Source organism: Paroedura picta, chromosome 11 (assembly GCF_049243985.1).
Source record: "Paroedura picta isolate Pp20150507F chromosome 11, Ppicta_v3.0, whole genome shotgun sequence".
In the NCBI taxonomy this organism is placed as follows: domain Eukaryota; kingdom Metazoa; phylum Chordata; class Lepidosauria; order Squamata; family Gekkonidae; genus Paroedura; species Paroedura picta.
The window spans coordinates 8242998-8264739 of NC_135379.1; the positions used below are offsets into that span (position 1 = coordinate 8242998).

General features: G+C 44.2%; 1 protein-coding gene across 9 annotated transcripts in view; it reads left to right on the top strand.

Moving 5' to 3' along the window:
• The window catches only part of ZMYND11 (zinc finger MYND-type containing 11), a 110232-nt gene that overhangs the window by 34966 nt on the left and 53524 nt on the right, over positions 1 to 21742 (top strand). For 2 of the 9 annotated variants that reach the window (XM_077303480.1, XM_077303482.1), the window contains exon 1: positions 5632 to 5656. The exons of 3 other annotated variants lie outside the window; for them this stretch is intronic. The gene's annotated coding sequence lies outside the window, so the exon portion shown is untranslated. Of the gene's footprint in view, positions 1 to 5583; positions 5657 to 21742 lie in introns of those variants that run through there. 4 more of the 9 variants (XM_077303483.1, XM_077303484.1, XM_077303485.1 and 1 more) reach the window with 4 other exon arrangements.

The window sequence follows — 21742 nt, forward strand, 5'->3', positions numbered from 1 at the left end:
TTTAAATTTGTTATTTCCTATTCTCTACACGCAAATTATTTATATATATTGTCTCCTGTCTTATTTTAGCGGCTTGTTTATCTCCCCAGAAGCTGTAGTATCTGAGCCGTAGTTGGAAAGTTGCTCATTATGTTTGTGAGCATGGCTATTAAAGAAATCAGAGGCTGGAGCAAATATAATGTGTATAAAGAAAAATGAATATTTGGGCCGTGACATTTTATTAATTTTGTGAGACCAGATTTTTTAATACATTCATGTGGCAGCTAAGTTTGGCTCCCAAAGCAGATTACGGTTAAAATCTGACACAGACACCAAACGTAGAATGCTTGGGGCACATGGGTAAGCATGTGAGGTAATACAGTGAGGTTTTTAGGGCTCCAGATTTCAGACTTACCCCCTCCAGGCCCATCATTGGCCATGTTGGGGGGGGGCAGGTCATGACATTATATAATCATGTTGTTGTTGTTAGGTGTGAAGTCGTGTCCGACCCATTGCGGCCCCATGGACAATGATCCTCCAGGCCTTCCTGTCCTCTACCATACCCTGGAGTCCATTTAAGCTCGCACCGACTGCTTCATTGACTCCATCCAGCCACCTCATTCTCTGTCGTCCCCTTCTTCTTTTGCCCTCAATCGCTCCCAGTATTAGGCTCTTCTCCAGGAAGTCTGTCATGAGGTGGTCAAAGTATTTGAGTTTCATCTTCAGGATCTGTCCTTCTAAGGAGCAGGCAGTGCTGATCTCCTCTAGGACTGACCGGTTTGTTCGCCTTGCAGTCCAAGGGACTCGCAAGAGTCTTCTCCAGAACCAGAGTTCAAAAGCCTCAATTCTTTGACGCTCGGCCTTCCTTATGGTCCAACTTTCACAGCCATACATTGCAACTGGGAAGACCATAGCCTTGACTAGACGCACTTTTGTTGGCAGGGTGATGTCTCTGCTTTTTAGGATGCTCTCTAGATTTGCCATAGCTTTCCTCCCCAGGAGCATGTTTCTTTTAATTTCTTTGCTGCCGTCCCCATCTGTAGTGAACTTGGAGCCCAGGAAAATAAAATCTGTCACTACCTCCATTTCTTCCCCATCTATTTGCCAGGAATTGAGAGGGCCGGATGCCATGATAAATGTTTAACAAATTTAAAAAGCAAATTAAAAATCAGTTAACTCCCACCTGCTTGGGAAACCCTTCCGGGGCCGTCAAGAAACCCCAGGATTTCACAAAATCCTGGTTGAAAAAGCCTGCTTTAAACTAATCCTGCATAGAGCAGAAGGGTTGGTCTAGATGGCCTGGATGGGTCCCTTCCAATTCTTTGATTCTGCTGTGAGGGAGATATTGCTCACAGGAGCAACAAAACCCCACTTGTCAGGCTCACTCCTTAACAGCTGCTCTTCGTCTGGGGTACCAAATGCATGGTGTCTAGCTAGTTCTACAAAGACCCGAGTTCAGATCCCCCTTCTGTTCTGAAAGTGACCCAGGACCAGTTGCTGTCTGCCTACTTGACAGAGTGGCTGTAAAGACTGCCGGGCTGTGCTTCTTAAGGAGGGTCGGGATACGAATGAGAAACGGGGAAGTCTGTGGTCAAACGCCGCCATTACCCGATGGCTTGCGCATTTTGTCAGTCATGTAATCTGCTCGCAGTGACAGCTTCTGATGTATGTTTTGGCTTGAGCCGCAGCCGCCATTTGGCCGCGCAAGCTGCATTCTTGGCGTTTGTGTCGTCGTCGTCCTCGCTTCTTCCAATTTGTGGTTGTAACGTCATAACTTTACGAAGCCAAATGAATTGGCCTCCTGCAAACAAAAAAGCGTCTTAAAACACCCAACGTGTGCACCCAATGTTTAAGGGCCTCTCTTGCCTGTTGGGTTTTCTATTCCTTCCTGTTAAACTGCCTTCTCTGTTGTCTCACGAGTTCCTCCATAATTCACCCCAGATAGAGCTGTCTACAAAAGAAATGGGAAGAGAAGAGGATGCCCATTGCAGTTGTGCTCCAAACAATAAAGAGCCAGTCCATGAAGAGCATGAATTCATGGCTAAAAGAATAATTTTTCCCACTGTAAAAATGTCTTCTATTACCTTATACTTGTTTTATTGTAGATACCTTGCCGTAAACTGCCAATAAAATCTTGCATAATGCAGAGGCTAGCAGTTTCATTTTGGCTGTTGGCCAGATATTAGCAGCAAATGAAGAATCCCCCCATTTGGAGCTGTAAGCTGTTTTAGTTACTGCTTTTTCTTAAATGAAAAGCTCTGTTTAGTGTTTGTCTTCCAATATTGGCTATAATTGCAAAACAATGGAGAAAGCATTAAGGCTTTTCTCGTTATCCGAGCCTGCTTGTCTTCATTTTTCAGTTATTCAGTAAAAGGGGCTCAGTCACAAAATGTTCAGGTATCATAGTTTTAGTATTTGTTTTATTGGCTTGAACAAAAAAAAGAATATTGCAAACTGCTGGTGAAGATCAATCCCATCATATGCACATATTTGGAATGTGAGCATTTTAGTGTACCAGTGTACTGTGTACTATGTACCTTGTAGACCAGAATGGCCAATTTTATAAAGGGTTGTTACAGGTACTCGGAATAAACAGGTTAATGACAACTAGTAATTATAGCTTAGAGCCTTAGAATCTGGTTGGTGTTTCTGCTCAGTGGGAGATCTATTGAGGGATGGGGTTCTTGCACTGAGTTGTTGCACCAAAGGAAAAAATCATTTGTATAACGCAAGATTCCTCACAGTGGAAGAGAGCCAGTCACCCACAAATATAGGTTCAGGTTAGGAGTCCTAATAAAATATGAGATCACAAACATAGCGGTTTCAGGAGCAGGCTATATTCAGGGTAAGTAATGGGTTGGCATGTCTGATAATATAAACAAAGCTTTGCTTTCTACCTTAGCTTCTTGCAGTAAGGTGCCATGGGGAAACAAGTTTCCCAACTATTAAACCGCCAGCCTGGTGCAATGATTCGCAGCGCCAGCCTCTAGTCTGGAGAACTGGGTTCGATTCCCCACTCTTCTTCCACATGCAGCCATCTAGGTGACCTTGGGCTGGTCTCAGTTCTCTCAGAGCTGTCTCAGCTTCACCTACCTCACACGGTGTCTGTTGTAGGGAGAGGAAGGCTAGGTAATTGTAAGCCGCTTTGCAATTCCTTTGAGTAGTAAAAAGCAGGGTACAAAAAAACAGCCCCTCTTCTCTGGCTGCTGGTGTGCAGGTCGTCAGTTCTCAAAGTGGTCACCACCATTAACAAGATGCCTCTTAGATTTGCCTGCTTACCTGTGCCTTGTGCAAGGAAAGCAACATGCCTCCCTGCTCAGAACTTTTGTTGATGCATATACGTCACACAACAGATGAGCATTTCATCTTTTTACAGGGTTGGTGGGCCAGATAGCTGAGATTCTCAACATCTCTACCAGCTCCACCCATGATCTTATGACAACCAACCCTAGCCCTAGATCGGAAGAAAATCACATCTCAGTCGTTACAACTTTTTATCAGTTCCTTCCCTTTTTTACAGATTACTTTTGTATTACATCATGATTTGGAGTTCCTTATGGAATAAAGTGCCAACAAAAGTGCGTTTAGTCAAGGCTATGGTCTTCCCAGTTGCAATGTATGGCTGTGAAAGTTGGACCATAAGGAAGGCCGAGCGTCAAAGAACTGAGGCTTTTGAACTCTGGTGCTGGAGAAGACTCTTGCGAGTCCCTTGGACTGCAAGGCGAGCAAACCGGTCAGTCCTAGAGGAGATCAGCCCTGACTGCTCCTTAGAAGGCCAGATCCTGAAGATGAAACTCAAATACTTTGGCCACCTCATGAGAAGGAAGGACTCCCTGGAGAAGAGCCTAATGCTGGGAGCGATTGAGGGCAAAAGAAGAAGGGGACAACCGAGAATGAGGTGGCTGGATGGAGTCACCGATGGAGTCGGTGCAAACTTAAATGCACTCCGGGGAATGGTAGAGGACAGGAAGGCTTGGAGGATCGTTGTCCATGGGGTCGCGATGGGTCGGACACGACTTCGCACCTAACAACAACAACAATAGAATAAAGAAATATGGAGTTCGTTTTTTTTTTTTTACAGACCTATAATGTAGGAAACCCTCAGCTTTATATACAAATTCGACCCTTAAATGACAGCTTAAGAAGGTGGCTCAGTCTCCATTTGAACGTTGCGGTTGTTTGGAAATATGCAGACAAGACAATGTTCAATGTTCAGTGGTTATTTGCAAGGGGGAGATAATGTTTGTGAAGTCCTCTGCTAAACCGCATGCTCTCAGGAAATTGCTGCTGCTCTTCTTCGAATGTTATTTCCTGTCCTTTAGCACCCAGTTCTTTAAAGTTAAAAAAACAAACTGGGGGGGGGGCAAGCCCACAGTAGTTTAGTAGAAAGTGTAGTCTCTCTGGTTTCTATACTGTCATTATTTAGAAAAACAAACACAAGAATATTGCTGGTGACACCCATTCAGGCAGTATAATGATAGAACACACAGTCTATAGCAGGTTTATGCTGTTGTATTTTCCTAGATATTATGCTTCTCTGTCTCCCAGCGACATCTCGCCCAGCCAGCATCGTGTATCAATTTATTTCCATTTTGCAAGTACACATTTTACATGACCAACTACATTAGCTTTTTGGCCAGGTAGTTGAAAAGAAGCAAATTTGTATTTATTCTTTATGGAGGCTAGACAGGGAACCCCTGACAGATTTTAAGCAGCGTTTTAAATAGACTCCCAATCAAACACGTTTTTGGTGATGTGCTCTAAGAAAGTGGTTTTGAGGCATTAACCATTTGAGTACCCTCTCCTTTGCTGGTGGTCCCCACACGCTGGACTGCCCCTTTTCAAAGTGCACACAATAAACAATATATGCCCCATGGAGTCTTGCATCCTCAGGACAATACTGTGAATTCCTTATCAGCTACGCTTTAAAAGCAACCTTTAGAAAAGGTTGTAGAACCTTCAAGGTCAGGTCTCAGAGGATAGCAGCTACAGAGCCATAACTCACAAGGCCTTGACCCAAAATCTAATCCAGGGGTAGTCAAACTGCGGCCCTCCAGATGTCCATGGACTACAATTCCCAGGAGCCCCCTGCCAGCATTTGCTGGCAGGGGCTCCTGGGAATTGTAGTCCATGGACATCTGGAGGGCCGCAGTTTGACTACCCCTGATCTAATCAGTCTCTCTCCCCTAGATTGGAAGGAACGTCACACTGGAGAAAGCAAGAAACTTCCTTATTATTAATTCCTAGCCAAGGGCCAGCTTCACAGGAGTGGAAAAGAGCCCAGAAGAACTTTCAGAGTCTCTTCCTCCTTGCAAAACATTTTGCATTGGGAGATAAAGCCCAGTTTAATTTTATACTGGAAGGAAGTAGTAATCTGGAAGCCAGGCCTTAACAGATTGGACCTGGGTAGCTTAATCCAACTTGCTTCTAGATATCTCATTGGCGCCAAATGCTTGTGGCACTTCACTTGGTAGGCCTTAGGACAGGGTACATGGCCCATGGTCCCATCCTCTCATGTAAAGCTCATGGTTCTATCCCTACAGCAGCAATACCAGTAGTGGCGTCTGCTTTGGTTCCAGGTGGGAAGACCAGCTGGAACTTGTGCAAGAGAAGACACTATACACTGGCACAGAACATCAGTGCCAGGCTGCGACTGCCCAGCACAACTTAGGGTCAGGTATTTGGGATCCTGTGTCTACACATTATTGGTTGCATTTGAATTGAAATTCTTTGAGACCCAACATGATGCGGCAATATTTTATCTGTTTCTTTTAAGAATTTAAGGATTCGGGGGAGTGAATGGAGAGCTGTGGTGCAAAATTGGTGGCGGCAGCTGTAGCTAGATTAAGACCGAAGTGCATAAACATAGTATTCTGGACAGCTGTTGCAAGTAAACCCCCTGTTCAGTGATGTTCCTGCTGAACGAATAAAGTCAGCCTTGACTATATTTTAGGGGCCAGCTGTGTTTCCCCCAACATTTTTTCATTTCAGGATACTGGAGAATGAATACGATACTTCTACTGACTGGCCTAGATATCTAATGACGTATGCGTATTAATTGATGCCTTGGGGTAAGATTCCAGTGCAACATTAGTAGGCATGTGTAATTTGCTTTGGATAGTCCAAAAAGTACCTGAATCAATGTTGATTTGGACACTTTTTTGACTGATCTGAACTGAATCGACCTTACCCTGTAGTTAAACTGCCTGTATGAAGCAGTAGGTGCAAACTTAAATGGACTCCGGGGAATGGTAGAGGACAGGAAGGCCTGGAGGATCATTGTCCATGGGGTCGCGATGGGTCGGACACGACTTCGCACATAACAACAATCAGCCTTGGCCGAATCGCAATTCGGGTGAGAATCAGCCATGCGGAGATCATGCAGTTTAAATTTAAAGGGACCAAAATGTCTCTTTTTCAAATATTCGGTGGTCTGGAAGAACCCCCAAGTTTCAAAAAAAATTGGACCAATTTTGGGGAATTGCCTAAACATTAGTGCTAAAAGTATAGCTGCATCTGCAGTGGACACGCCTGTTAACTGGAAAACTGGGGGTTAGAGGAACTTACTAGTGTTAGGAAGACTGGGATTAAACTTTCCACTCAGCCATGTAGCTCACTGACTTTGGGCCAGTCATACCATCTCAGACAAGCCATCCTCACAGGGATGTTGTGAGGACAAACAGGCACGCAAGTGGTCCTTTTCTTTGCCACCCTGAGGTCCTTAAAGGAAAACTGGGGTATTCAATTTCATGGCCGCTGCATTCTTATAATAAACAGCTTTTCATTGACTGGGGCAATGAGGTGTCTTTTGTAGAAATTCAAAACAGAAGACTAACATTAAAGTTGAAGGGTGGGGGGAGAATCAGCCGCATAAGTTTAAGCAGAGAAGAAGTGATTGCAATGGAAAAAGAACTGCAATGCACAGAAAAGTAGAAGTAGAGTCTTTAGCAATATATGCTAGGAACGCATTGAGCAACAGGGTACAATTTTGATTAAAACAAAAGTAACCGGGAGATTATTAACAAAGCTGAACAAACCCCAAGTTGTAACGTACTTAATCTGTCGGTGTTGAGAAAGCAGAACAGTATTGAAAGATTGGATTTCCTTTGTTAGTGTTTAGTGATGGCAAATTAGCAATGCGATGTGGGAAACGGTGTTATTCAGTTCCAGCTCTGTCGGTTGGGCTTTAATTGGCATCCGACATCCCCAGTTTTATTTTTAAGTCTGTGGAATAAGCAGCATCTCCCAAGGAGTATACCTGATAAGAGACTTATTAATGCAAACAAGAAAAGTAGCATTCAAATGATCATTTTTTTTGGGGGGGTGATATTGTCCTTAATTTAAGAACCATACTGGGTATTAATGGGTATTTTAATGGGGATAAGAGTATTGTGACCTGACATGAGCCTACGGGGATGGCGGGAAATAAATCTAATCTAAATAATAATAATACATGAAAAGATTCAAGAGAGCAAAGGAGAAAGTATTACATTGCTTTTGCTTAACATGCGGATAACAGAAGCAACTCCAACTAGATGACCGTATGCGTTCATGGAATGTCAGACAGATCAGGCTGAAGTTGAGACCCAGATAGTTGTGTGCCTAATTCCCTTTCCGTTTCCTTCTCATCCATACTTCCTGTGTGAGAGCTCCCTCTGTTCATGTGGAGCAGTGGTCCCCAACTTTTTAATCACCGGGGGCCGGTCAACCCTTGACAATTCTACTGAGGCCCGGGAGGGGGGTAGTGTTTTGCCGAGGGACGTCGCCACCACAACCTGAGTCGCTGTTCCACTTGCTTCACAATGGCGCCCCTGACTTCCCGCCACCCACTGGGGGACGTTGCCAGCAGCAGCTGCGCAGTGCCATGCTGAGGGGCATCTTCAGCTATGACGGCCGCTGGAGAGCACCAAAGGTGAGCCAGCGGCAGAGTGGCAGGGCAGCAGCCAGGGAGAAAGATGAGGAGGAGCTGCGGCCCGGTACCGACTGATCCACGGACCGGGACCAGTCCCCGGACCAGGGGTTGGGGACCGCTGATGTGGAGGGACCATGACTCATAGTAAAGCATCTAGTTAAAGGATCTGGCAGTGGGTGATGTAGAATCCTCTGTCCGAGAGCCTGCTGCCAGCATGAGCACACAATACCGACCTTGATTCAGTTCAAGGCAGAGTCCTGTGATTACATGAGTACAAAATTAGGGGATGGTATTCAGAACAGATTCTGTAGTAATCAAAAGAGTAAAAAGAGTGTGAGTCTGTGTACAGTGCAGTTATTGTAGTCGCATATCCACCGCCACACTCTTTAGCTTCCTGGAGAGTCATGCTGATCTACCCAGGCAAACCCAGAATACTCCATCTGTTTCCTTTTTTTAAAGTTATTATCTACCGTGCTTGCCCTTCCAACTTCCTCTTGATTGGATTTCATGAACTGCTCAAGTCTTTTAACTCAGTGGTTTTAAACATCGACTCCATAGGCCACAAGCCACCTAGGAAACCACAACAAAAACAGTGGAAAGAAATGTTGAGAATGTTTTGGGGATTTGAAGGTGATTGATGGTCGATTCGCTGGCCTTCCATTTTTGATCAGCTTAGGCTGTAAATTAATTACTTTGCTAACTGAGGTGGAGATTTTAATTGTTGGGGTTTTAAAATTAAGTACCTCTGTGTCGTGCTGCTTCTTCTGTTTGACCACTGATCCACCTAGTTCATTGTTGTCTGCTCTGATTAGTATTGGTTGTCTTAGATGTCAGAGAGCAGAGGCCATGTCTCAATGGTCGAACATTTGGCTGGCATGCAGAAGATTCACAGTTTAACCTTCATCATCCCTACTTGAAAGGACCAGGAAATAGGTGGTGAAAGACCTCTGCCTGAGACTCTTGAGAATTGCTGCCCACCTGAGTAGACATTAACCTTGATGGACCAAGAGTCTGATTCAGTTTAAGGCATCTTCATGCATCAATAGCTTCTAACTATGACATGTAGCAGAATATTTCCGAACTCTTGCTTCTTAGGTCCATCAGCTGAAGATATCAGGGTGATCTGCACATGGCCCACCCTCCAAGAAGCATTATGTCCAATGAGGCTTCATCCTAAGCAATTGTGCATATGATTACAGCCTAAGGTAGGGGTGGCCAAATGGTGGCTCTTCAGATGTCCATGGACTACAATTCCCATGAGCCCCTGCCAGCACCATGGAATCTGGAGAGCCGCAGTTTGTCCACCCCTGAGAGATAGTCTGAAGTAATGATATCTTCTTTGGTTTGCTATTTGCGAAAGATTCCATATAAAGCATTATGTAAGCAATTTTAGAAAGATTTACACATAAGTTTCTCCTCCCCAAAAAAGGTGTCTACCTATGTTGAGATTCTGGTAATGAGTACATTACCAGTTGTGCTTCTGAGAGTACTCCAGGTCTACCTCACGACTGGTAACCTTACTATGCTATAAAGAAAACATTTGGGAAGGGTGAAATAGTCCAAGCACCTGAGAGTTAATCATCATTAAACGTGTGTTTTTTCCCTTTCCCCAACACATAGTAATTGAGATGTAGCAGTGGTTTTTCTGTTCACTTCCGTTGGCAAGATAGCCTGCATTAGCACCACGAGCCACCATGTGCAGCTAATGAGAAAGGGGGAGTACCTTTGGGTTTTGGAACTAGTCATCGTTCTCCCAGACAAACTTTGTGCACGCCCTCCGTCCTCGATCTGGCAACGGATGCTGTCTTCCAGCAACCTCTGCTATTTTATGGGCAACAGCTGTCCCTGATTTTTAAAAAAACAACCAAAAACAGCCATGCTCAAAAGTAGATAAAGAGCAGCCTGCAGCAAGTCTCTGTCTTTGGCTGTCTTCCATGGTCCTGCCTCCATTCACTGTCCAAGGTGTCTGAGGGCTGGAGAAATGGATCATAGCATTACGAGTACTTGCTTGAGAGAGAAAACAATAAAGCTCAGTTCAAAAGCATCGCATGCTTGCAATTTTTCTGTTGAACTACCACAAAAAAAAAAAGGCTTGTTGGGACAACGGAACCCAAACCCTATATGCAGATCGCACAAAAGTAGACGTGACCAAGAAGTGGAAGTGTTTCTATTGTATTGGGTCACTCTAAAGTAGTTCTCTATCCCACGCTCCTGATTCATTGAGCTTAAAAGGGTACGGACCTGCTTAGAATCACACCGTTAGTCTCTCCATCTCGGATTCTGTAAGACGAGAATAATTGTGGCCTACCTTAAGGGATGGTTGTACGAGGACAAAGACGATTGTCAACCCATTGCAGATAAATATACACGCTATATTTAAAAAAATGGTACAGGGTAACTCTCAGCATTTGGCATTACCCTTATTGGAATCTGACTCAGAAATACGGGGGCCATGAGTGTGCCATGACAACACTAGGAACAGGGAGATGACAGCCCTTTGGAAGCCCTTTCAGCACTCCACATGGTGGCTGTTGTTTTTATTGTGTGAACTGTTCCTGTCCTCATCCCACAAACAGTATGACTTCCATCGTGCCACCACAAGCAGCCAATCTGTTTGACTGGGAATAACTCCGGCCCCCCAAATTAAAACCAGTCCCCCCCATTTCTTCTTTCTTCCTTTCAACCCCCAGCCAATCTCAGCGACATTCCAAATTGGTTTAGTAACTCCTGGCATAATTCCCCCTTGGCTCTCTGCTGCTGAAAATTTGCCTGCGCAAAATCCAGAGCCTATGCGTGAGAGACAGATTTTGATGTATTTTTATTTTTTTGTGGGCAGGCTTCTATTTTATTTGAAGAGGTCCTCTTTAATTGTTGAAGTCAGAAACATGCTCCTGAAAAAGCAGCCATTTTGTTTCCTCATGCACAGTCAGCCATTTTGTGTCACCCCTTCCTCTAGCTTAAGCCTGGGAACTCTGTGCATGGTGACTGCTGCAGCATACTCAGCCGACTTTATGAAAATGATTGAAATTGGAAACTTGTTATGGGCTTAGTTGTCCTTCCAAGGTTATGGGCTAGCTGTCCTTGGGAGAAAGGATCTGACTTAGTAGCTATGGTTGTTTTGCAGTTCTAATGAGCATGTAGAGCAAACAAAGGCCTATTTTCATTCTGTTGTGCGTTTTAAGATATCAGACAAAAGACAAGAGAGAAAAGCTTAACCTTTGGAGTCTTTAATGAGAGGAAACCATGTATTTGCTGCGACTAATTACTGAAATGCTCATGTTCCATGGATGTGCATATTTCAAAAAGGATTGCCTTTTACACTTTACCTTGACCACGTTGAAGCACATTTGAGAGGACATATTCTGCTGCAGTTTCTTTGGCAAGATTGCCTCTTTAAATCCATCGTAGTAATTTAGTAATTTAAATCCTGGTGAATACAGGGGCAACATTTTAGATTTCATCAGGTGAGCTGAGGCAAAGATTTCTACTGCGGAGCTAAATATCTAAGGCCTGATCTTGACCACCCTGAATATGAATTCCCCTTTTCCCTAGCAGTGCATTTTAATAGCAATTGTTATTGTTGTTTTCTATAATTTATCATGCAGTGTTGCATGGTACACACAGGTAATTTGTCCCTTAATGGATTTTTAGGATGAGTATCCCACTAAAGATTGAGACAGAATACATGCCCAGAAATTTATCACCTTCTTATAACCTGTGCGACAGTGGGATTAGAAACCTGAATTCCAGTCATAGCCTTCAATTTGTTGCTTTTCTCAACCTTCTTACCCAGGGGTAGTCAAACTGCATCCCTCCAGAGGTCCATGGACTACAATTCCCATGAGCCCCTGCCAGCATTTGCTCATGGGAATTGTAGTCCATGGACCTCTGGAGGGATGCAGTTTGACTACCCCTGTTCTTACCATTAAGAAACTTCTGGAACATTCTTCAGGCTTCGAGAAATCTTGGAAGTGATGTCAGGAGGCCACACCTCCCCGCCATGCCCTCCTAAAGTCACATGTCACTGGCAAATGGTGGGGTGGTAAATTAGCCCTCGACACAAGCTGAGTATCCAGATGTGCTTCCCAATCATATTCTGCACCATTGTGCCACTTCCGGGGTTTCTTGAAGTCTGAAGAATGTTCCGGGGGTTTCTTTACGGTAAAAAAGTTGAGAAAGGCCGAAGTAGAGATTGTAACTGGGAGACAATAAAGTCACCAAAATCTGTCCTTGATCGCTAGGATTTAAGCCAACATTTCCTTGAAAGAAGGCAGGGTGTTTTTTGTTTGTTTGTATGTGTAGGCGTGTTCTGTTTTGTTACTCTGGTTTTTGCTAGGGAGTGGTGAGAAAGTTCAAGAGAACGTGTCACATGTTTAGTGTGCTGTACTGCTCTTTTAGAACCTTCCTTCTTAACTGTGGTTGTACTACTTGTTATATCCCGGATTAATTCAGCTTCACGGATATGCACATATTTAAACTCTGCTCTGGTGAGCTGAGTCACGCTTGCCCAAGACACAGCAATATGCACAGCTACTGTGGTTTCCGGTGTGTTTCCTTTTCGGCTGCAGCTGGCAAGAAGCCACAAACCACTTTGAAAATTTCCCTAAGTTATTTTTTTCTTTTAAAGAAATGATTTTGGAGGTTGGGGGGTGGCAGGGGGAGTCTTGCATAGAAGAGTGATCCAAAGACCAAGCTACCCCTAGGGGTTTTGACATTCGTGTACCCACAAATTCATTGTCTTTGGAAGCATTGTTAGAATCCAAGATTTTTTTAAAAAAAATACAGAGGCGTTGTAGAACATTTTGGAAGAACTAAAATGTGTTTGCGCTGGTGCCAGGCTGCTTGTTATCTGACAACTGGGAATCCCTGAGCCTCCAGGAGATTCCCAACTTCCGGAGCACCCCCTGGTGCCGGAGGTCGTGACGCAGGCATGACAGTGTTAAAAGAACCTAGTGGTATATTATTTGATAAGCAGTCCACATGCTCTGCAGTCCTGAAAAAGCCTGGGTTGGAATTCATGTACTCCTCAATCCAGTTTCTTTTAACATTTCAATTTAGAGAGACTCTTACAGTCTAAATTACAGTCTACAAGCCTTTTCTGCTCATTCTCTGTGAGTACAGATAAATACAAATTGTTTGAGCCAGTGGAATCTGAGAAGTGGAAGGTTCATTGACAGGTATGGGAAAAGCTGCGGGACAAAACTCAAATAAAACAATGTCGGTTGAATCTTTTACAGGTAATAGCAGTTAGGAGCTAACATTATTCTGGCGTAGGCTTGCTCTAAGAGCCTCTTGTGGCGCAGAGTGGTAAGGCAGCAGACATGCAGTCTGAAAGCTCTGCCCATGAGGCTGGGAGTTCGATCCCAGCAGCCGGCTCAAGGTTGACTCAGCCTTCCATCCTTCCGAGGTCGGTAAAATGAGTACCCAGCTTGCTGGGGGGTAAATGATAATGACTGGGGAAGGCACTGGCAAACCAACCCGTATTGAGTCTGCCATGAAAACGCTTGCACAGGGGATACCTTTACCTTTACCTTAGGTTTGCTCAGTAAGCACGCACTCTGCATTAAGTGTTGAGTCTCAAATGTGACAACTCATGCGCTTGGCCTCCCATCTTCTTTTCCAGCCCGTGCCTTTTCTTTGCCCTTGAAGATAGTGTGGAAGCTTCAAAAATACAGTTCAAAATAGAGTTGGCCAGCCATCTGCTTCAAAGGCTAGCCAATATGGACTTTTATCAAAACAGTTGTTCTACCAGGTTCAATTCAAGGTGTGGGTTTATGGGGGGGGGGGCTTTAAATGCCTCCACGAATCCAGAGACTTCCCTGCTAAGAATCCATGTACTGTCTTAGATCCGTTCGACACTTTTTGTTAACCTTTCTTAGTTCCCCATTCTCTGTTGCTAGACCCACAAAAAGGAGAATGGGAGGGAGCAAACCTTCAGCCGAGTTGATTAATTTAAAAAGTGGTGTTGAGTTTCACGGACTGCCAAATAGACAAATAAGTGGGTTCTCGATCAAATTAAGCCTAAACGCCCGCTAGAAGCTAAAATGACAAAATTGAGGCTATTATTCTTTGGCTACAGGATGAAGACAGGAGTCACTAGAAAAGACAACAATGCTAGGAAATGTTGACGGCAGCAGCTGGAGTTAACCAACCTGAGATGGATTGACTCAATAAAAGAAGCTATGGCCCTCAGCTTGCAAGGCCTGAACAAGGCTGTTAATGATAGGGTGTTTTAGAGGATATTAATTGATAGGGTTGCTGTAAGTCGGAAATGGCTTGACGCCACTTTACACACACACAAACCCAGCCAAACCTGAAAGAGCTGAGGAACAAAGATATCCTAAAGATGGCCTTTAATTTATGAGATTTTATTTTTGTTGTGTCTTTGCTCTTCAGCCTTCTCTGGCTTGGGCTCCTTCTCTGTTGCTGTGCCATCCCCTTCTGGAGGCAGTGCCTATTGGATCTTAGGAGAGCTTGTAAAACTGGTTGTTCCAGAGGTTATTTGATTGAATTTGGCGAAGATTGTACTTCTGTCTGGCAAGTATGATGAAAGGCTGGATTTAATTTGGATTGAGCTTTCTTAATGGTGGGTCTGCTTAGTAAATTTTGCTTCTAAAACATACCAATCTTACTTCTCATAGTTGCCCTGAGTCTTGTGACAAAGGACAGGTAGAAATATTTAAAATATTTATAGTTCTGCGGAGCCTCCTTTCACTTGCCCTTACCCATTCATGTTTTTATACAGATTTCTTTATCATTTTCCAAGCCAGTTTGTTGCATATTTAATAAATAAACTTATTTAATGCATTTATTTCGGTTTGTCCCTAATATCTCTGCTCCAAAATAACCGTTAAGAATTATATGTGCATGTCAGACCTTCAGGAGCTTTAATCTGTCATCAAAAGGCAGCTTGGATATCACACACAGTGCTGGGGTCCCATTCTGATTTCCAGTGAAACAACTCTGTTGAACCCGTATTGCAACGAGTTGCATTTTGAAATGGGATCAAAGTTTACGCCCCCAAATGGAGACGTCTTGTACGGCTCCAGTTTTGCGACGTGGGCTTAGATCCATAAACCAGTTACACTGCATTACGGAGAAGTTAATGGGCTGACTCCTATCACCTTATTACATATGCCGGTTTCACTTAAGCCGAAAAGGTGCTTCCCCACTCAGATTCATGAGATGAAGGATCCTTTGAGTGATTCGGAATGAAGAAACCTTCACCCCCCCCCCCCCAGTCACACCTTAGAAGCAAATTATTTGCTTGATTAAACACTCCTTATTTTTTCTTCTCCCAGACAATAGCTCTTAAACGGAAAAGATATTGTAAATATTCTGTTTGAGTATAAAGACTCCTTTATTTTAAAAAAATCAAAATTTGTGGTTTTTACCTAGCGTTGCCTAAGTAGCACAGAGTTCTGTCATCCCTACTCTCATGAGTTGTGCTCATGAGAGCCAGTTTGGTGTAGTGGTTAGGAGTGCGGACTTCTAATCTGGCATGCCAGGTTCGATTCTGCACTCCCCCACATGCAACCAGATCGGTGACCTTGGGCTCGCCACAGCACTGATAAAGCTGTTCTGACCGAGCAGTGATATCAGGGCTCTTTCAGCCTCACCCACCCCACAGGGTGTCTGTTGTGGGAAGAGGAATGGGAAGGCGACTGTAAGACACTTTGAGCCTCCTTTGGGTAGGGAAAAGTGGCATATAAGAACCAACTCTTCTTCTTCTTCTTCTTCTTCTTCTTCTTCTTCTTCTTCTTCTTCTTCTTCTTCTTCTTCTTCTTCTTCTTCTTCTTCTTCTTCTTCTTCTTCTTCTTCGGAACCCTCACTTTTCACATCCTTCAGAGGTCACTCCTTATCCTGAGGCCACCCCTTCCCGATCTGCCCTATCTTCTGGCTTTAAATCAAGATGGCGGCATAGGATATGGAGCTGCTTTAGTATTGCATCACGGAAACACGGTCCAGCACTAAGATGGCGTCTGAGCATGAAATGCAGCACTGAAGCGACTGTTTTTCTTTTCCAGGCACTATCAATTGTTCTTGTTTACAAGAAAAGAGAGTTACCAGTTTTATCGGTGATCCTTTCGGCCATAGATATTGATTATGTGTAAGGATTCCCAGTATGCATAGGAGTCATTCGCTTTCACCTAATCTGGATACGGCCTCTCTCACTTCAGCTTTGTATATCTATTGATTTAACATTAGAGTCTGATTTCAAGGCAGAATTGTGCAATGGATTAACTGCACTTAGATGTGTAGCATCAGTGGTGTATCTTATGCGTTCATATTGGGACAGAAATATAAATAAATAAATTGGAGAAAATTGGGATCCCAACAGAGGTTGCAGCTGGCTTCTACCAACAGCCTGTAATTAAAATTTCTAAATTAACTATTGACACAGACATGCCCATCAAGCAAACCTGGATTGACCAACCATGGGGCTACAGTTGACTTATTAATGTTTCAATTAGTAAAGCTATCGTTATCTCTAGATGTTATTGTTTCCACTGTTCCTACTGCTGTTATTATCAGATGTTATTATTGAACCACATTGTACCTGTATTTTGATTTCCATGTTCCTGAGCCGCAAGGGGAGGGCGGTATATAACTTTAAATTTATATAAATATAAGAAATAAGAATAGTTTTGCATTGAACTTTTATTTTTATCAGTGTCAAAGCAAAAGGCCATTGCAGGCCTAATTTTTAAATGGAATATGGACATTGCTAAACTGATCTGCTTTCTGTGATGCTGCTGCATTATACCATATATTTGATAAGAATATTATTAGTAGGATATCAATGGATGACTGTTTCTTTCTGGCCCAACGTGGCAATTAACGAGTGTCATCTAGTAGATATTTCTTGCTGCTAGCATGGATTTATCAGATAAAAAGCCTCGAAGAAGCTGATAGGTCATGAAGTGTAGTCTGTGTCCTTATCCAGGCAGTCCCGTATTTGTTAGTACCCCACTGGTTACTAAAGGTCCTGCCTCTCCTCCTGGCCTCTGAGCCAGTCCTTGTGATTTAGGCCTCACGCAAATCCAAGTGATGGTCATCTAATAGAACTCCGCTGGATGGGAGGAGCTGAGTTTAAGAAGAAAAGCTTTTTCTTTTGGATAGGGATTTTGTGGCTCGAGAAAGCAGCGCAGGTGTAGTCAGGTTTTTATTTGGCATTTAGGCAGGGTTCGGGAGTCAGCTTAGGGAGGAAAGCAGCTTAGGGAAGAAAGCTTATTTGAGTGTGACAAATCAGCATCCTTGAGGGCGGCACTGATGTGTGCAGGTTCTGTAATAAAGTGAGAGAAAAGAGCAGCCTTGAACCTGCTGAGGAGAAAGGGGAATCACATCTCCCCCCTCAGGGATTATTTGCTTTGAGAGCTGGCCCTGAGATTGACGGGCTCAAGAGGGGCAGCCAATAAATTTAAATAATAAATCAATATCAAATCACAAATGCTCAAATACATCTCAGTGTTGTCTTGTCAGGTTAAATATCTAAGTAAACACGATCTCTTCTCAGCAAATAAGTACAGCTTTGGTGTATCACAGTGGTTCTCAACCTGGGGGTCGGGACCCTTTCACAGGGGTCGCGGCAGGGCAAGCAGCTTGGCTGGGGGGGCGCCATCCACACAACAGCCTTGCGGGGCAGATCGAGATAGAGCATTTGTCTGTCTAGAGCCATGGAAAACATCGAGATCAGCTTGGTGGGATAAGAGGCAGAACTGAACTGTGAAACCCCAGGGGGGGGGGGACAATTTATGTACAATCATGAACAATGGATCTTCACGCCATTGGTCAGTTTTGGTTTAATTTCTGTGAAAGAACACTTGCATAATTTTATGGCTGGGGTTCACTACAACACGAGGAACTGTATTATAGGGTTGCGGCGTTAGGAAGGTTGAGAACCACTGGTGTATCGGTTTCCAAATAAGAATACATAGCTCATACGCTACCAATCTTCAATTTAAAACTAGTTTCCTCCTTTTTATTTGATTGCAGGTCTGTAGGAGAGACCCTAGTGGGGGCTTGGATAGTCCTCAGAGCCTTCCCCCCTCACCTCTCTTACCACATAGCAGGCACATGGCAGATTATACTGTTCTGCAATCAAATATCAAGGGTTAATGCTATTTAAGGGACTGGTGGCCAGTCTGCAGAGTGTCTGGAAAGTGCCAGCAAGTCACAGCTGATTTACGATAACCCCACACGGTTTTCGAATCACCTGCTGGCAGGGGCTCATGGGAATTGTAGTCCATGAGCAACTGGAGAGCCACAGTTTGATACCCCTGGTCTGGAAGGTTCTACTGGACTTGAATCTAAATGTTCTGCTGCAAGACCAGTGAGGTTACCGTCTGAATCCATCTTGGTGCAAGGAGACGTCATATGCTTACTTTCTTCTAAATTAGCCCTCATTGAATTCAGCTGTAGGTCTTCGCCCTTATAAAAGCAAACTGTTACTTTCCTCAAGGCAACTGCCCTGCAGTAAAGAAAGGGAGTTTCACAGCCAGGATTTGCTTCATTTTCTTTTGAACGGAACACCCCTCTCTGACTCTTTATGTTATTCTTGTCTGAGGCTTTGCCAGTGCTCTGAATCCAGGCTGAATAATAGGAAAACTTGGCCCGCTCTATATAGAACTGTCACTATACTGCCAACATCTGGCTTTCAGAAATCGGAACGTTGGCACGATCAAATGAGATTAGTTTCTAGCCCTGAAAGTTGCATTTGTTTTGTGAATTTATTTATCCATGACCTGTGAAACATTTGACAGCCAGAAATTCTTCCAAATTTCACAAAGCATGCATTTTTGCCACAGGAGGGGTTTTCCTCAGAAAGGCCTAGGGTTGGGTGCTTTGGCGTCCGAAGCGGACGGTCGCTCCCCACCCGGCCAGCACCGCACCATGGGGGGAGGAGGGGAGGCGTGGGCATCGGCCGATGGGCTGACACCCACACCTCCCCCCCCTGCAGCACGGTGCTGGCTGCGTCAGGAGCGACCGTCCGCTTTGAGCGCCAATGCGCCCAAGCTTAGCACGGGGGGCACACTGGCTCATGATAGGTTCATTTCTAAAATTTCTAAGTATTTGAAAGGTTGTCACTTGGAGGAGGGCAGGATGCTGTTCCCGTTGGCTGCAGAGGAGAGAACACGCAGTAATGGGTTAAAACTTCAAGTACAACGATATAGGCCAGATATCAGGAAAACTTTTTTCACAGTCAGAGTAGTTCAGCAGTGGAATAGGCTGCCTAAGGAGGTGGCGAGCTCCCCCTCACTGGCAGTCTTCAAGCAAAGGTTGGATACACACTTTTCTTGGATGCTTTAGGATGCTCCGGGCTGATCCTGCGTTGAGCAGGGGGTTGGACTAGATGGCCTGTATGGCCCCTTCCAACTCTATAATTCTATGATTCTATGAAAATTTTGGCAGAGGGATGGGGGTCGGTCTGAAACTCACCCACCTGCTCAGCCCCTAAGGGTGACTGTACCAGTGCTACACTGGAAGTCTTGGGAAAGAGTAGACCAGTGCAAATCTTTGTAGCCGTTATGCATGTGATCAGATGAGGAAATCTGGTAGGGCAGGATTGTTTATCAAAAAAGAATTGCCCTGATTGGAAGGTTTTATAATATAGTAGTATCATATATGATATATCATATATCATATCATAAAGAAACATAAAGAGATGGCAATAATCTTAATGCAGTTCTAAACAGATTTACACCCTTCCAAGTCCGGTGGTAGCTCTGTTTACAGTTGCACCATATAGTGACTAAAAAGGGGGTGGGGGGAATGCAGTTGTATGGATGTCTGATCTTGAAACAGGCCACAGGCTCATCAAGGTCAATATTGTCTATTCATATTGGCAGTAGTTCTCTAAGGTCACTTACTGCCTTGTCCTTTAATTGGGGATGCCAGGGATTGAACCTGGAAACTTCAAAACTACAAACCTACAAAGCATTGAGGTTCTCACAGAGCAGCTTTCACAGAGCTCTCTCAGCCCCACCTCCCTCACAGGGTGTCTGTTGTGGGGGGAGGAAGGGAAGGCGATGGTAAGCCGCTTTGAGACTTCTCCAGGCTGTGAAAAGCGGGGTACGAAAGCCTTTTCTTCCTAAAATAGCATTATCTAATTAGTGAATTAATACCTTTCCCGTCTCCCCCACTGGGAAAGTGGATCACAGTGGTCACCTTTTCTTCATTTTGTCCTCACAACAACCCTGAAATGTGGGTTAGGCAGGCAGTGTATAATTGGCCCACGGTCACTCAGCAAGTTTACCTAGCCAGGATTTGAACTGGGGGTCTCCCAGATCCTAGACCAGGGGTAGTCAAACTGCGGCCCTCCAGATGTCCATGGACTACAATTCCCACGAGCCCCCTGCCAGCATTCGCTACAATGGAATTGTAGTCCATGGACATCTCGAGGGCCGCAGTTTGTCTACCCCTGTCCTAGACCAACAGCCTAGCTGCTTTCCTACGCTAGTTTTCTTTACTTAGCATTACTGATGCATATAAAGGAAAGAAGGAAAAAAGAGAGCGTACACCTATGGGAATGGGAACAGCAATGAGCCCTCGAGAATCCATTCAGTGTTCAAACAGGCCTATCAGCTGCCAAGCAGTCTAAAACTGGGTTCCAAATTCTTTAAATGTTTTCAAGCCTTGTCTTCTTTCACAAGCAAATCCTCCTCTTAGAAGCTATATTTACCTTTTCTGCTACCCTAGTGGGGGATATTAAAGCGTCAAATAGTTCTGTGCAAGCCATAGGCATGCATAGGCAAAGCTGTTCCCTACAGCAAAAGGAATAGGAAAAATCTTTCCTATGTGGGAAGTGTTTGCACAATACTGAAATCCCCAGACTGGGGTGGCTTTTCTGTTTTTTAAAGAAGAATTTCCACATTAATAAGAGCTGTATAAATGATCGCAGGGCACAGAGAGTACAATTTCAGCTTTAAATGCAACTTTCCTGAAAATGCAAAAAAGAAAGAAAGAAAGAAAAAAAGGTAGAAAATGTACAATATGTTTGGAGCTCTGTTTTTCAGTCGGGCGCTGAAAAAAAAAGAGTCATTTCTGTTCAGCCACCCCTGAGCTCTATGTTGCCATTTAGCCAGTCAACTAACCATGAGAAGTAACATAACAAGCAGCTGGCTCTGTTTACAAAATCTTCCAAGAGCTGCAGGCAAAAGATACAGATAAGCCATAAATTGTCCACGAGGCTGTTACAGGCAAAGAATCGCCCCCTTAAAAAAAAGAAAAGATTAATGATGCATTTTGATCACTACATAACTTAGTGCTACAGGTACCACTTTCAGAATGAGAAACGGTTGATGTTTGGCCGACGCTAACACATACACAATTTATTCCAGGATTCAATGTCTTAAATACAAACCCCTCTGATTTTCTTTTTTTTAAAACCCATCTATTAATATAAGCACAACTCACATCTGACTGCTATCGTGCTACCTGCACATGGCCCCGGCAGCACTCGGGATAACTGAAGACAGATAGTACATCTGTAACTCACCTTTCTTCCAAGATGCTCAGAGTGGCTTAAAGGTGGGCTAACTCTCCCCCTCTCATTTCTAGTTGAATGAGCATCTTGCACTTGGCACACTGTGGCCCTCCAGAGTTAGAAGAAGGGTTTTTTTTGGTGCCCTGCTTTTCACTACCCGGACTCTCAAAGCAGCTTACAATCGCCTTCCCTTCCTCTCCCTATAACAGACACCCTGAGAGGTAGGTGAGGCTAAGAGCTCTGAGGAAACTGTGATGGGCCCAAGGTCCCCCAGCTGGTTGCATGTGGAGGAGAGGGGCATAAAAACCAATTCTCCAGATTAGAGGATGCCACGCCAAGCTGGAGCCTGAATGCATGATATTCTT